At 39.3% G+C, this 12633-nt stretch overlaps 1 protein-coding gene across 10 annotated transcripts in view; it reads left to right on the plus strand.

Moving 5' to 3' along the window:
- Positions 1 to 12633, plus strand: part of TP63 (tumor protein p63) — a 245886-nt gene that overhangs the window by 199985 nt on the left and 33268 nt on the right. The window lies entirely within an intron of this gene.

Consider the following 12633-nt stretch of genomic DNA (forward strand, 5'->3'; position numbering starts at 1 on the left):
AGTTTGAGCTTCAAGATCAGTCCTTCCAATGAACACCCAGGACTGATCTCCTTTAGGATGGACTGGTTGGATCTCCTTGCAGTCCAAGGGACTCTCAAGAGTCTTCTCCAACACCACAGTTCAAAAGCATCAATTCTCCTGTGCTCACCTTTCTTTATAGTCCAACTCTCACATCCATACATGACCACTGGAAAAACCATAGCCTTGACTAGACGGACTTTTGTTGGCAAAGTAATGTCTCTGCTTTTTAATATGCTGTCTAGGCTGGTCATAACTTTCCTTCCAAGGAGTAAGCGTCTTTTAATTTCATGGCTGCAATCACCACCTGCAGTGATTTTGGAGCCCCCCAAAATAAACTCAGCCACTGTTGCCACCTTTTCCCCATCTATCTGCCATGAAGTGATGCAACCAGATGCCATGATCTTAGTTTTCTGAATGTTGAGCTTTAAGCCAACTTTTTCACTCTTCTCTTTCACTGTCATCAAGAGGCTCTTTAGTTATTCTTCACTTTCTTCCATAAGGGTGGTGTCATCTGCATATCTGAGGTTATTGATATTTCTCCCAGCAATCTTGATTTCAGCTTGTGCTTCATACAGCCCAGCATTTCTCATGATGTAATCTGCATATAAGTTAAATAAGCAGGGTGACAATATACAGCCTTGACATACTCCTTTTCCTATTTGGAACCAGTCTGTTGTTCCATGTCCAGTTCTAACTGTTGCTTCGTGATGTGCATACAGATTTCTCAAGAGGCAGGTCAGGTGGTCTGGTATTCCCTTCTATTTCAGAATTTTCCGCAGTTTAATGTGATCCACACAGTCAAAGGCTTTGGCATAGTCAATAAAGCAGAAATAGATGTTTTTCTGGAACTCTCTTGCTTTTTTGATGATCCAGTGGATGTTGGCAATTTGATATCTGGTTCCTCTGCCTTTTCTAAAACCAGCTTGAACATCTGGAAGTTCACGGTTCATGTATTGCTGAAGCCTGGCTGGGAGAATTTTAATCATTATCTTACTAGCGTGTGAGATGAGTGCAATTGTGCAGTAGTTTGGGCATTCTTTGGCATTGCCTTTCTTTGGGATTGGAATGAAAACTGACCTTTTCCAGTCCTGTGGCCACTGCTGAGTTTTCCACATTTGCTGGCATATTGAGTGCAGCACTTTCACAGCGTCCTCTTTCAGGATTTGAAATAGCTCAACCGGAATTCCATCACCTCCACTAGCTTTGTTCGTAGTGATGCTTCCTAAGGTCCACTTGACTTCACATTCCAGGGTGTCTGGCTCTAGGTGAGTGATCACACCATCGTGATTATCTGGGTCATGAAGATCTTTTTTGCACAATTCTTCTGTGTATTTTTGCCACCTCTTCTTAATATCTTCATATTTTGTCTTTGCTGCTGCTGCTGCTGCTGCTAAGTCGCTTCAGTCATGTCCAACTCTGTGCGACCCCATAGACGGCAGCCCACCAGGCTCCGCCGTCCATGGGATTTTCTAGGCAAGAGTAGTGGAGTGGGTTGCCATTGCCTTCTCCGAATCTTGTCTTTAAATGAATACAATAAATGAAGCAAAGATCTCCCTCCATTTTATTTCAGTCCCTTCCTTCTTTCCAGTGATTAAGATGAAGGAAATATACCTGTATGTAAGAATACAAATAAATCTGGAAAACATGAGAAATAGAAATACCTGACTACTGATATTAAATTTTGAACAGTTTAGTGTAATTAAATATTACATGACGCTCAGTCATGTCCGACTCTTTGTGACGCCATAGAGCCTGCCAGGCTCCTCTGACCATGGGATTCTTGAGGCAAGAACACTGGAGTGGGTTGCCATTTCCTTCTCCAGGGGATCTTCCTGACCCAGGGATCAAATATGGGTCTCCTGAACTGCAGGCACATTCTTTCCATCCTAGCCATCAGGGAAGCCCAAGTAAATATTAAGGACATGTAAAATTATATGTGCTTATGGATATATACATGTATATTTTACAAATACGTGGAAACAGATAAAAAAAAAATCTAGTTTTTAACCAAATGAATATAGTAACTTGAATCCAGTTTAGAACCTAGAGATTTACTAGCAGGTAAATATGAACTGTGTGATTCATTGAAAATGGCTTTCTTCAAACTTTAGTAGACTTTTATTACCTGATAACGGTCATTTCCTAAACAGGTTGAAAAATGTTTTCATGATGTTCCCCAAATTACTTAAGCTACATTAAGCTCTTCATGCATCTTAGAAATAGGCTTCAGTAATAATCATAATACATGCCTTTTATGTAGGTCTTTTCAGTTCACTTCCTTGGTGGCTCAGATGGTAAAGCGTCTGCCTACAACACGGGAGACCCGGGTTTAATCCCTGGGCTGGGAAGATCTCCTGGAGAAGGAAATGGCAACCACTCCAGTATTTTTGCCTGGAAATTTCCATGGATGGAGGAGCCTGTTAGGCTACAGTCCATGTGGTAGCAAAGAGTCGGACATAACTGAGCGACTTCACTTCACTCACTTTCAGTTGATGAAGGTTCCTCATAGCCATGAATTTATCTTCCACTCTAAGAGATATATTACATGTTAAAACTTTTTTTTCTATTTTATGTTTGTGAGAGGTGAGGTAACTACATAAAGACTCGGGGAATATATAGAAGAGGCAGAGTTTGAATCTTGTCTTTTGACCCCTCATCCAATAAATGTTGCTTCTCATTGTTGGTTTTGGATCAAATTGCTTTTCCAAAGCTCTTGGCTTTAAGAATTAAGCCCTGTCCTCTTCCACAACAAAACTGGCCTGTCAATTCCAGTGTTACCTCATGGTATTTTATTTTCTTTGTCCAAAATTAAAACAAGTTATTTTTTCTTTTCTCTATCTGTTGACAAGTCCAATGACTAAACCATGTCTCGTTTTCTTCCTGAATATTAGGAGCCTTCCTGAATATTGGGAGAGTTAATGAGCTCTCATTCATTCTGCTTTGATTTTAGAAAAGAGATAAGAAAATGACATATTATTTTTGCAAGCATCTTTTTCTAGTGAATAATTGCTTTTGGCCTATTTTGATATTCCTGTGCATATCTTTCATGATGAAAACTAGAATACTGAATTTTAGTAATTTCAAAACATTTCTGCCATCTCTCCACCTTTTCTTTCATTTGTGTTGCTCTGGCTTAGGCCCTCCTCATTTCCTACCTTAATGGATCCTGATGGGTATCCCTTCTTCCGACTTTGCCCCAGTCTCTTCCTCCAGCCAGCTTTGTTTTACTTACTACATAGAAACTGATCAGGTCTTTCCCCTGCTTTGCAGTCCTCAGTGACTGTGCTTTGCCTGCTGGTAGAGTCCACCTGTTTCTTGAGAAATCCAAGGCTCCTCTGAATCTAGTAGGTGCTTCCCTCACTCAGCCTCTCCTCCTCCTTCCCCTAGCCGATCTCTTTTTCAACCCTTATCGCATCTCTTTTGCTTGTACTGATGATTTTCTCTCATATGGTGACCCTGCTCTCTGCCTCTTGGCTCTTCCATCCTCCTATCTTTGGGTGCACCATCCAGTGGGTGAATAACCTATCTTTTTAAGACCTAGTTTGAATATCACTACCTCTATGAAAACTTTCTTCTCTACTTTATTGGAATACATTGACTTTTCTCCTTCTTTCTTATTCCAACCAATCCACCAGTGAATCTGGTTAAAATATATCTGGAAACCAAGTGCTTCTCACCAACTCCCCTGCTGGTCTAAGCTACTCTCATATTTTTCTTGAATTATTTGCAGTGCTTTCCTTGATGGTCTCTCTGCTTCCGTCTTTGGTCAGCAGAGTTTCTTGTTCACTTAACAGCCAGAATCTTATTAAAGTACAAATCAGATCACGTCACCATCTCAAACCTTCGTGGTGGTTTCCTATCTCACATCAGGGAAAACTGAAGTCCCTACTCTGGCCAAAAACCTTGGACGATCTGGGCCTCAACTTCTCTCTAATTTCTGATCACATCTACTATCGCTGTAGCCTTTGCTCTCCAGTAACATTGGCCTTCAAGACAGACATACTCACCCCCAGACCTTAGCACTTGCTGCCTCCAACAATTGGAACATAATCTCCCTAGAGCATACATGGCTCACTCCCATGCTTCCTTTAGATCTTTATTTAAGTATCAGCTTACCAAAGTATCCTTCTCTGACAACTCTAGGTAAAATAATATCCTCCTCACATAGCAGTCTCTAACTCCTGGCTCTTGACTCTTATCTCCTTTAAATTTACCTTGATTTTCTTTTCTTGATTGCACTTATTACTCACCATCTGACAGAGTATTCACTTGTTTATTTTAGAATGATAGTACCTTTAGAGCTTGACCTTAGTTTTTGTTCACTTATGAGTTTCCAGACCTAAAACAGAGTCTTGAATATAGTACTTGCTCAATAAATATAAATTTTATTAATTTATAGTTAATTGTTCTATCCTCTGTAATCCCATGACAATTTGCACACCTGTAGCATTGTTTGTGTTTCACTCTGCTTCTAAACTGTTAGCAACTTGAGGAAAAAGACTGAGTAATTTTTTTTTCAACTTACTTTAAAACATTAAGGACAGTCCTACACAGTTGAGGATATTTAAGTTCCTGCATTTGAGGGTTTTTAAAATCTCATTTCTCTCTGTTCCTAGTACAGAATAGAGTGCCTGGCATATTCAGGTAAATGTTTGTTAGATAATTACTGAATGATTTGCAAATGGGAAGATAAATAGATCTCATTTCTAGTTTGCAGTGGCAACTGCTTAGCAGATTCTAATGTAGTCAGTGTTTCATTTTCCACTAAAATTTTATGAATTCCAGAAAAATGCCTATCTGAATTAGACACTCAAGTTACTGACAGACCACTGTAGCAAATTTATTACTTAAAAGGTATAGAACTGGATTGAGAAATGTCAAAAGATGTCAATACTAGTTCTGATAGCTTGCTATAATATATTCATGGAAGGCCACAGAACCTAATTAGGGGCCTATATTAATAAATAAGCATAAAGGGACAAATTTTAATGAACCAAAGAAAGCAAATAAACAACTGAAAAAAAAATTAAAGTTTGCTTCAGTACAAAGTAATAAAACATAAGCACCATAAAGTTGGAGAAGAAAATAATAAACCTGGAACAGCAGGCTCTCATAAAAAGATGACTGGATAAGGTAAAAAGGGAGATAGATGAGTTGAGAAAGCTTATTTGAAATGCAGTAGAAGAATTTCAATTTTTTGTAGTAGAACAAATCAAAGTTAACTCAACAAAATCATACTAATGGTAGAGAAAACAAATTTGAGATGCTTTCCCAGAATGTAAACAAGATGTCAACAGTTAGTGTTCAAGTATGTAAAATGTATGGTGGATAGAGAAGGATAGCCAAAGCAAGACTCATGTTCCTAGAAACTAATAAGAGGAGAAAGAACAAAAATACAAGCAAAAAAAAACAACAATTACTGAGTTGAGTTCAAGCATGTAGTTAAAAGCTTACCAATTTCCAAATTATTTCAAGAAATAAAAAAGGACACATAGAAGCATTTTTACTTAAAACAAAAACGACAACAAAATAAAGAAGAAAAAAAAATCCTGCAATAACTGGGGAGAATAAGCAGCTGGCTTAATTTAAAGAAAGAAATTTCAAATTGACTTCAGTCTTCTACAACACCAAAATAAACATTGACTCAATTATCCAGTTTTGAGAGATTCAGTTAAAATTAATTTATGTACTAAAGATTTATATGCTAAAATCACTATCTTCAGTGATATTTTTACAGTGATATTTTACACAAAATTTATACTAAGAAAGGAATGCTTAAATAAATCATAGTATATCCTTTTTAACACTATAAACATAACCACATAAAATTATATTTTTAAATTAGAACATACTCATGATATGTTCTAATTGTTGCTTCTTGACCTGCATACAGGTTTCTCAGGAGACAGGTAAGATGGTCTGATATTCTCATCTCTTTAAGAGTTTTCCACAGTTTGTTATGATCCATATAGTCAAAGGCTTTAGTGTAGTCAATGAAACAGAGGTAGATGTTTTTCTTAAATTCCCTTGCTTTCTCTTTGATCCAGCAAAAGTTGGCAACTTGATCTCTGGTTCCTCTGCCTTTTCTAAATCCAGCTTGGACATCTGAAAGTTCTCGGTTAACAGGTTTTCCAGGAAAACATCTACTTCTGCTTCATTGACTACTCTAAAGCCTTTGACTGTGTGGATCACAACAAACTGTGGAAAATTCTTAAAGAGATGGGAATACCAGACCACCTTACCTACCTCCTGAGAAATGTGTATACAGGTCAAGAAGCAACAGTTAGACCCAGACATGGAACAACGAACTGGTTCAAAATGGGAAAGAAGTATGTCAAGGTTGTATATTGTCACCCTGCTTATTTAACTTATGTGCAGATTACATCCGGAGAAGGCAATGGCACCCCACTCCAGTACTCTTGCCTGGAAACTCCCATGGACGGAGGAGCCTGGTAGGCTGCAGTCCATGGGGTCGCTAAGAGTCGGACACGACTGAGCGACTTCACTTTCACTTTTCACTCTCATGCATTGTAGAAGGCAATGGCAACCCACTCCAGTGTTCTTGCCTGGAGAATCCCAGGGACGGGGGAGCCTGCTGGGCTGCTGTCTATGGGGTCGCACAGAGTCGGACACGACTGAAGCGACTTAGCAGCAGCAGCAGCAGATTACATCATACAAAATGCTGGGCTGGATATTCCTTAATATAAATAACCTCAGATATGCAGATGACACCGCCCTTATGCCAGAAAGTGAAGAGAAACTAAAGAGCCTCTTGATGAAAGTGAAAGAGGAGAGTGAAAAAGCTGGTTTAAGACTCAACATTCAAAAAAACAAAAATTATGGCATCCTGTCCCATCACTTCATGGCAATTAGATGGGGAAACAGTGGAAACAGTGGCAGACTTTCCTTTCTTGGGCTCCAAAATCACTGCAGATGGTGACTGCCACCATGAAATTAAAAGACACTTGCTCCTTGGAAGAAAAGCTATGACCAACCTAGACAGCATATTAAAAAGCATAGACATTACTTTGCCAACAAAGGTCCATCTAGTCAAAGCTATGGTTTTTCCAATAGTCATGTATGGATGTGAGAGTTGGACCATAAAGAGAGCTGAGCACCAAAGAATTGATGCTTTTGAACTGTGGTGTTGGAGAAGACTCTTGAGACTCCCTTGGACTGCAAGGAGATCAACCAGTCCATCCTAAAGGAGATCAGTCCTGGGTGTTCATTGGAAGGACTGATGTTGAAGCTCAAACTCCAATACTTTGGTCACCTGATGCAAAGAGCTGACTCATTTGAAAAGACCCTGATGTTGGGAAAGATTGAAGGCAGGAGGAGAAGGGGACGACAGAGGATGAGATGGTTGGATGGCATCACCAACTCGCTGGACATGATTTTGAGCAAGCTCCAGGATTTGGTGTTGGAGAGGGAACCCTTGTGTGATACAATCCAAGGGGTTGCAAAGAGTTGGACACGATTTAGTGAGTGAACTGAACTAAAGTGCTGGCAAGGATATGAAACCCTTCTACACTGCTGGTGATAATGTAAAGTAGCACAGCCTCCTTTTAAAACAGTTTGGCAGTTTCTTATGAAGTTAAGCATACACTTAACCAGCATTCACACTTATAGGTACTTAATCGAAATAATGTAAACATGTCTTAAGATGTGTATATGAAAGTGAAAGTGAAGTCACTCAGTCGTGTCCAACTATTTGCAATCCCATGGACTGTAGCCTACCAGGCTCCTCCGTCCATGGGATTTTCCAGGCAAGAATACTGGAGTGGATTGCCATTTCCTTCTCCAGGAGATCTCCCCTGACCCAGGGATTGAATCCAGGTCTCCTTCGTTGAAGGCAGACGCTTTACTGTCTGAGCCACCAGGGAAGCCCAAGATGTGTATATAAAGCTCATAATGCAGTTGGTCGCTCCATATCCATGGGAGACTGGTCCTAGGATCCCAGATGAATACCAAAATCCACAGAAGCAAAATTCACAGATGCTCAAGTCCCTTAAGTATGGTATAGTATTTGCATTTATCCTACATGCATCCTTTTTTGTACTTTAAATCATCCCTCGATTACTTGTAATGCTTCCTACAATGTGACTGTTATGTAAATAGTTGCTTGCATGGGAAATCCAAGTTTTGCTTTTTGGAACTTATTGGAAAATTTCCCCCCATATATTTTTAGTCCTTGCTTGATTGTATCCATGGATATGGGAGCCACAGATGTGGAAAACAACTGTAATTTTATTTATCGTTGATAAAAAACTGGAAATAATTGGTAACTTGATAGACAATGGAATTCCACTAAATAATAAAATGGAATGCTGATACACGCAAAAACATAGATGAATCTTAGAAGCGTTATGCTAAGTGAGAGAATCCAAGCACATAATTGAAGAGTATTATTCTATTTCTATAAAGTTCTAGAAAGGCAAAAGTATAATGAGAGAAAGCAGGTGGATGATTGCCTGAGAAGTGGTTGGCGAGAGGAATAATTGAAAAGGGGAAAAAGATAATTTTGATGAGAGCTAAGGGTTGAAGGAAGGTTAGGGAGGGGTAAGAGAGAGTGTATGTATCTTACTCATGATAGTGGTTACACTGGAGTGTTTATTTGTCAAAAGTCATCAACATGTACACTTAAAAATCAGTGTATTTTCTAGTACTTTAGGGGACTTCCCTAATGACTCAGACGGTAATGAATCTGCTTGCAATGAGAGACCCAGGTCCCATCCCTTGATCGAGAAGATTCCCTGGAAAAGGGAATGGCTACCCACTCCAATATTCTTGCTTGGAGAATTTCATGGACAGAGGGGCCTGATGGGCTACAGTGTATGGGGTCACAAAGGGTCTTGACTGGGCAATTTTCACTTTTTCACGTAGTATATTAAACTTCAAAGCTGATTAAAGCAAAACAAAACATACATACCCAAAAGAAGAAATTGGTCTTTAGATATACAGAATCTCGAGTCAGTGTTTGGGAGCATTTTAGGGGCAGATTTTGGAAGTCCCAGAGAGGAAGAGAGAAATTAAAAGAAGCCAGATATATTCCAATTTGCGATCTCTGCTGACTTGAATCACCAGGGTATTTAAAATTTTGGCATAAGTCAGATTCCCATTTTTGGTGATCTTGCAGAAGCTTGGAAAATTGGTAAATATGAGAGTAGCTATTTGGTGGGGGAAGTGGACAAATCTAAGGAATTATGAAAACACTATAGGCCAGAGAGACTGAATTTAGTTTTGGAAAAATATTAAACGCCATTACAAAACCAATTTGCAAGCCATGAAGGACACTGAGTATAAGAAGCTTGGCTTTGTCAAGAAGCAACCGCATGAGACTTGCTTCAGCCCCTCTGATACTGAACGACAGGTCTGGGAAGTTTAACCGGAAGCAACAATTGGAATGTATCCTAGTCAGACATTTAGATATAGTCAGTAGTAAAACTCATCACAAAAATTGAAAAATATGGTTTATAACCTAGATGAAGCTCTACCGGGACGGCGGACCCTGGTGGGCTGCCGTCTATGGGGTCGCACAGAGTTGGACACGACTGAAGCAACTTAGTAGCAGCAGCAGCAGCAGCTCTACCTGAGGAGTGATATCGAAATTGTCCCAGTGCAATGTGGAAAACAGGGGAAATATGCTTGAATTGTGGGTGATGAGTGTATGGTGTGTTTGCATGGGTAGATAAGGGGGGTGGAAAGTGTGTATTTGGAAGATGAGGAGAGGGAATGAAAGATTAAGCCAGAATATAAAGGACCTTAATAAACCATGTGAAACAACAGGACCTCACTCATGAATTCCTCCCAGCCACAATAGAAGTACTGACAGACAGCTGGTCCTAGACTGCAGGTCACCTTCCTCCTGGGCCAGGGTTATTTCACTTCTATCACTTGGTGCTTCTCCCAGCACTAAAAGGAGCAAACATTACTATGTGTTTGTGTGCCAAGTCGCTTCAGTCTCTGACTCTTTGTGACCCCATGGACTGTAGCCTGCCAGTCTCCTCTGGCCATGGAATTCTTTAGGCAAGAAGACTGGAGTGGGTTGCCATGCCCTTGTCCAGGGAATCTTCCCAGCCCAGAGGTTGAACCTGTGTCTCTTTTGTTTCCTATATTGGCAGGCGAGTTCTTTACCATTAGTGCCACCTGGGAAGCCCATTCTACTGAGAAATAAATAAAGAGGAATTATTGCTGATAAGTAGATCATTTTCGAGCTCCATTTTAATGTTAGAGAAGATTGTGTACCTCTTAAGTTGATTCAGAAAATAGCCGCATGGTCGAGAATTATGAAAAAATAAAAGTACAAATATATGCACTGTTGAGCCAAGAGAGTGAGAGATGAGGAACTACTGTTCCAGGTCTCAGGATGTTTCTTATATACTGGTTGTTAACCAGCTCTTCGCTGTGACCTCAGGCAAGTCCTCCCCTTGCCTTTTTCTTATCTGTAAAGTGTGGATAATAATACTGATCCATTATTTGTTACCTGCAATTCTGAAATTCAGAGAACTCTGAAAAACAGAAGTCGCTTTGGTTTTGTTGTAACTTCATAAATTTGTGGCAAACTCACATGGTGGTGAAACCCGGCCTGAACATTAAGAGTTTATGTTCATTTTCCACTTATTGTGAATATTCATGAATTCTGAAGAGATAATTAAGGTTTGATTATAGTGAAAGAAGAAATTGAAAGTATTAGTCAGTTGTGACTCTTTGAGACCCCGTGAGCCACAAGGAAGCCCGTTAAATCCTGCTGGAGGTGCTTATAACACATGCTGGTAGCTCAGACAGTAAAGAATCTGCCTGCACTGCACGAGACACGGGTTTGATTCCTGGGTCAGGAAGATCCCAGGAGAAGGGAATGGCAATCCGCTCCAGTATTCTTGACTGGAGAATTCCATGGAAAGAGGATCCTGGCAGGCTATAGTCCATGGGGTTGCAAAGAGTGGACAGGACTGAGAAACTAACATTTTCACTTTCCTATGAATTCTACTCCCTTTCTAAAAGCTAAACAGTTCTGGATTCTGAAACATCTGGCCTCAGATAAGAGACTGTATATCTGTAGTACCTTCCTCTTAGGTTTCTGTGAAGATTAAGTTTTTTATACCAGATCTCAAAAAATGGTGAAGTTATTATTGCATATAGATTACTGAAACTCAGAAATTAGATTCCCCATTTCCATCTCTGAGAATGAGTGAAGTTTTAACATTTAATGATGCCTAAGATTATTCTTAGTACTTTTACATTTTAGTCTGTCAGGTGTGATTTATAGTATATCAGTTATTAAAATGGAATGTTCCGCTTAACTGTCCTACTCTGAACACTTATCCTTCTTTTTTTATAATCTTTATATACCTGGATGGGTGCCTTATTTGCCTTCAGGTGTTAGCTGGCAAACTTATTTTGGAGTCATCTTTCCTAAGGTACATTTTATGAAACTCATGTTTCGATTATATATCTCCTAACTTAAATGCAAAAAGATAGGTTTATTTACTGAGAGTTGTCAATAAAAGAGAATTCATAGTATGTTATAAGACAATGTCTTTGTTTGTAAAGTCATTGGTTAAAAAACACTTGAGCAAAAATATCCATCTAGATTTCATTGTGTTTCCCAAGTAGAATTTTATTTTTGTGGTTGATTTTTGGCATGCTTCCTATTTCTTCAAGCTATGTAAAACCCTTTTGCTGTGCTTAATCCTTGACCTGTGGGCATGGAGAAATGATTATGCAATACACATCTAGTATTGGGAAATTTGTAACTGAAAATTTCATATACCGAAATGCTTGGGAGAAAAAGATTATTTAAATAAATATTATATTTCAAAAGGAAGAAATAAAGCAGTTATTTTTAAATGTGCTTTTCCATGGGACATTTGCTTCTATTCAGAGTTGGGTCGGAGCATAGCAATAATGAATCCCTTTGCCACTCTGGCTCCTGCTCCCCATTGTCTTTTCCCTGGAAGAATAGTGTTGCCAATTTAGATTTGTAACCTGTGTGTGTCTGTTTACCTTTGTTTGGGTAAGTGTTACTAGGTGCCCTGCTCTTGGCCAGCAGTTCCATTGCCCAAGTGGTTTCACTCAACCTCAGAATGAGGAGGATTGCAGTGATGAGACTTTGACCCAGAGAACAGGGTGATAGCTTAAGGTTTAAGATAATATAAGGATTAGAATGGAGAGTTTCTAAAAGGAAACAACAAGGATGAAACTTTATTTTCAAGGTCTCATACTTTCTCTACCCTATTTTCTAATTCTAGAACCAACCAACCAACCAACCAACCACTGAACTTCCTTTCCATGCAGAAGGAAGTATAGGGAGGAAAATTTCAGTCCCTTGTGAATGAAAAGATCATCTTTATTGCTGCCATGTTTTACTGTGTTGTAATAGGGCAGTCCTTTCATGAGAACATAGGACCAAATGACCCCTTTCAGATCCCTCATTCTTTTAGGCTATGACCTTAGAAGTTAAGTGCAGTTGTTTGAGGGAACTTGTGCAATTTTCTAGTTGGTTGACCTTAAATGAAATCTCTTCACTATCTACCAGATAGTCTGACTGAAAACATTTTTTTCCACTACCCCTAATTTCTATGAGTTTCTCTAGAGTATTGTAAGGGTAGGATT

This window comes from Giraffa tippelskirchi, chromosome 2 (assembly GCF_054371585.1).
Source record: "Giraffa tippelskirchi isolate mGirTip1 chromosome 2, T2T-mGirTip1v1.2.pri, whole genome shotgun sequence".
In the NCBI taxonomy this organism is placed as follows: Eukaryota; Metazoa; Chordata; class Mammalia; order Artiodactyla; family Giraffidae; genus Giraffa; species Giraffa tippelskirchi.